This window comes from Bidens hawaiensis, unplaced genomic scaffold, assembly GCF_021521415.1.
Source record: "Bidens hawaiensis isolate Kalapana, Puna unplaced genomic scaffold, B.hawaiensis_p1.1 tig00001960_1, whole genome shotgun sequence".
NCBI classification, from domain to species: domain Eukaryota; kingdom Viridiplantae; phylum Streptophyta; class Magnoliopsida; order Asterales; family Asteraceae; genus Bidens; species Bidens hawaiensis.
The window spans coordinates 2,664,568-2,669,273 of NW_027491108.1; the positions used below are offsets into that span (position 1 = coordinate 2,664,568).

The 4,706-nt window shown below is 32.1% G+C and overlaps 1 pseudogene across 1 annotated transcript; it reads left to right on the top strand.

Moving 5' to 3' along the window:
• The first annotated feature begins 2,841 nt into the window (after window positions 1-2,841).
• Window positions 2,842-3,580, top strand: LOC143602281 (B-box zinc finger protein 21 pseudogene; annotated as a pseudogene). Its single transcript, XR_013147805.1, has 2 exons — window positions 2,842-3,055; window positions 3,191-3,580. The product of XR_013147805.1 is annotated as a B-box zinc finger protein 21 pseudogene (transcript).
• Window positions 3,581-4,706: the final 1,126 nt, after the last annotated feature.

Genomic DNA, 4,706 nt, shown 5'->3' on the forward strand with positions numbered 1-4,706 from the left:
CTGCGGTGCAAAAACGTTGAAAAGGGCACCCCGTAAGCATCTTTGCAAACTGTCTACAAGTAATTAATTCATCTCACAAACATTCTTAACGTGTTTTCTATGTCACTAGTTTTCACATATATATATATATTTTATATCCGTTTTATTTATTTTCCATAACCAACTTTTAAATGCAAGTATTTAAAGTTTATTGGTTAAAATAGAAATTGGCATAAAATTCACTGTTTGCCATAAATTTAACAGTTATTTTATAATAATAATAATAATAATAATAATAATAATAATAATAATGTCAATATGCATTATTTAATTTAGACAAAAGTGATTGTTTAAAAAGAAAAAAGGATGGAACAAGATGATTGCTATTTGAAATACAATAATGCCATTGTAACTCTTTCATAAAATATAAAGATGGAACAAGATGTAAGTTAGTAAATATACAGAGGAATAATAGCAAATAGAAATTTTGCTTAAAAACAATGGCGGATCTAGACATCAATTTCAGTGTAACGTTCAAAAAAAGAAAAATTTATCGTATTTCACACAATGCAAACCAGGGTCATCTCCGAGCATCTTGAAAATTTTTTAAGCCGAAGGCGAAAAAAAGCATTCGGTTGCACAAATCAGTCTTGATAAGCTTCATTTTAGAAAAACATCTTTCAACGGTTGCGGTTTCTACCGGTAAAACCAACGCTATCTTCAATATTCGATAAACCAAAGGAAAAGTGCTGTGCTTTCCCGTTTCCACCATTACACGAGCAAGGTCACACATTACACCCATCTTTGCAAACTTAGCATCTTCCTTTAAAGTGTGATAAAAGGTCGTAAGATCATCACCCTAAATACACTATTTTTCTTCATTACTAAAATCATTTTGAAGCATCTCATAAATGACACTATCTTAGATATATCAAACATAGAAAATGAATTGCAAAGATTTAAACTAGAAATATTTTTTAACAAACTAGTTGAGACCTTAATGAATCTATTTTCATGTTCTTGAATTTGCATATCCAAAACCATATTAAAAACTTTAACCTCAAAATGGTGTCGAGTGGTGGTGTTTGGTGCAACGTTATTTGATGTCTGGCTAGTTTCCAATTTCCAAACAACAAGTATTATTTTTGAAAATGGTTAGTGAGTTTTAATTAGTTTGGGCTTTAAACTTTGGTTGGACTTTTCTTTGGTTGAACTTTTAAATTGGTTGAGTTTTAAACAAATAGGGGTAACGTCATATTTTTTCAGGGGTAGCGAAATATGAAAACGTATCCATAGAAATTATTTTTTACACTATCGAAGAAAAGTTGAGGGGTAGCAGAGGCTACCCCTGATGAAGTGCTAGATCCGCCCCTGCTTAAAAAACCCTCTTTAAGAGGAAAATAACCCACCGGTTATTCTCACTTTAGTTTGGGTTATTTGGTGTGTCTAGAATAAGGTGTTTGACAACATCCCGATATCACGTATAAATCTAATTGATATTATCCAGACAATTTCCTTTTTTTTTAACAACTAGTAACAAATATTTCAATCATGTCTCAAGTGAGACTCCAAACACTTTCTTTCGTCTAGGTTAAAAACAGATGGATTAAAAAAAAAGAAAAAAAAGTATATTGAAAAAGTACATGTGTTTTTATTAATAAAATCATTTCCACGGTGTAAAAAGTAAGAAAAACATTAATATGTGATGGGCTATGAGAGGTGGATTAATGTATATTTATTAATAGTAATGGGACCGTTGGGTCTCGTGGACTCTTTTAGAAAGAAAAAAAAAGGTAGACAATAATACGTGATGGGCCATATGCCTATGAGAGATGGATTATAAGAAGAGATATTATAAAGTACATGTGTTAGTGTTTTTGAAGTCTATTTTATATGTATCTTAATCTTCTAATCAAACAAAAATAATGATACTTAGATATGTTAATTATATTTAATTCTAGCCTAAATTTTCCTTTTAATCCTCTAATCTCTCATCTCATTAATTCTAGCTACTCATGGGTCATCTATCAAAACCATTTTGACAAAAGGGTTATAACTTAGAGAATTATGAGAAAAATTAGGCTAGAAGTGTAAACCCGAATAATTCATTTTATCATTTGCTTATTTCATCTAGCTCTATAACCCGTGTAATACACGAGATTTGTCAATAATTAATAGACTGAGTTATTTGAAACAATAATAAAAAGATACATAATATAAACATAAAATAAAACCTGCATTGCGCATTAATATAACAAACCTTATGAATTTTTAATATTGACAAATTTCGTGTAATACACGGGTTCAAAAGCTAGTCTTTTAACATAAGATTAAAACTTTTATTTAAGATACCTGTTTAATTATAAATTTGGATATAAATCTTTCATGTGGTTTATAGACAAGCTCAAACACCATTAATATATTTTGAACATTTTGATTGTATCAATAATAGCTCCACAGTTCAATCATGCTTGCCCAAAAGTAACATCATAAATTCATAATAAGTGCATGTCGAGATAGCCCGCATACGCACAACAAGAACGCAAAGCCATGCGCCCTGATCTATAAAACAAACAATACAAGTTGATCCGCCGTCTCCATCACCACCATTGTCTCGGCCATCACCACCGTTGTCGACGCCACTACCAAACTCAATTTGCCACTCTATTTGTCCCTATTCACTTAAATACTTGAACCAAGTTGCCACTTCATTTGTCCCTACCCTTAATTACTTAATACACAATCAATCAAAACTCTTTTCAACCAAATCCTAATAATAACAGCTTGGTTCTGTCTCCTGGTCCCTAGCTCTCTTTCCATATAAACTCACTCACCCTTTCTCATCACAGGGGCCATCACATCTTTTAATTCCCCAAACCCCACACTAGTCATGAAGATCCAGTGCGACGTTTGCCAGATATCGGAGGCCGTCGTTTACTGCACCGCTGACGAAGCCTCCCTTTGCTCCGCCTGCGACCACAGCGTCCACCACGCTAACAAACTCGCCAACAAGCATCCACGGTTCTCACTCCTTCATCCTTCTTTCAAAGACTCACCTCGTTGCGATATTTGTCAGGTACTGATACTTAACAAACAGTAAGTTAATTTCATCTTTGTTTTTAGCTAGAAGACCTAATTTTTATCGAGTAAAACCGATGCATGATTTTAACATATTATGTTTTAATTTCTGTATAATAATAATAATAATAAGGAACGGAGAGCATTTCTGTTTTGTAAAGAAGACCGAGCTATACTATGCAGAGAATGCGACGCTCCGATTCACAGAGCGAACGAACACACACAGAAACACACTCGGTTTCTACTCACCGGAGTTAAGCTGTCGCCGTCGTCACTATCAGATTCATTTCACCAAACTCCGTCGTCGTCAAATTCCAACGGTTCCATTGAAAGCACAAAAAGTTTAGGCGGTCAGAAAGCTGATTTGATGAATGATTATTATTCGAATTGCGGTGATCAAGAAGAAGGTGGTTCAATGGGTATATCGGAGTATTTGTTGCCCGGTTGGCATGTGGATGGCTTCCTTCTTCCCCACGGTTTCAGTAAGTTTCTAAAACCTCTTCAAAATTTCTACTTGAAATAATTACGATTTACACTCTCTTTAAGTTTAAGGTGATTTTGACATATAAAAGAGTACGTGTAAAATTTCTTCTCTCAGGACTCGAAGCCCTGACCCTTCAGGAATAAAACCCTTATGAAAACCTTACTGGCATATTCATAATGTATGTCTTACAAGCTTCATGATTTGGCCAATGATTTTTTCTCTCAAAATTAGTCTTTTATAATATAGGAATATTCTGGATATATAATGTACTAAATTAACATTAATTATTTAATTATAATGTTTCAGGTTTTATTTAGAACGCAAAAAACAAAAGAATGTTATTATGCTAGTATATTTTATAACACATAACAACCGGTAAAAATAATTTTATTTTACTATGCTAATAAAAGAAAATATTGATTCTTATACGTCAAGCCTATATTTTTCCTAACTCCTAATCTCTCATCTAATTCATTTTAGCTATCAATAGGTCATGGGTCAAAATCATTTTGTCAATTAAGTAATAACATGGTGTGAATTTTATTCATTATTAAGTTAAGTGTCGTTTTCAAACCCAAGATTTGATCAACTACGCAACTTTAGTTCCTTAATTCATAAATATTTTAAGAATCACGTTAATTGAAATAGCAAACCTTATTTATTATTATTATTTGAAAAATCTACGGGTTAAAAAACTAGTATGATAATATGAGTCATAAAATATATTCATATTTTATATGCGTTAATGTCCATGTCAGAAAAGCTTTTAGCTCATTGGCCATGAAAACAAATTTCGTGTACGCACTTTATTTTCACAGTATACCATATTTTCTTTAGGAGTGTAGTAAGTGGCCCAACTTTGACCCTTTCTTTTTCTTGCGTATGAGATTATTTTCCAAGATTCTTAAATTTTTCAACAATATATACGTGATTTTCTCTTGAAAGGAAATAAAGAAATATGCCATAAACTGAATCATAAATCTTAATTAAGTTTTGCTTCGTTTATAAAATTTAAAATTACTTGTGTAAAATGCATAAGAAAGTATTAGGTTTTTATAACAATTCTTATTTCCTGTGAATGGACAGGTTTATGAGAAGCATTTTGCAATTTATTACATATAGATCTTCAAAGCCATGTAATTTGGATTGTTGATGGTCACAAGAC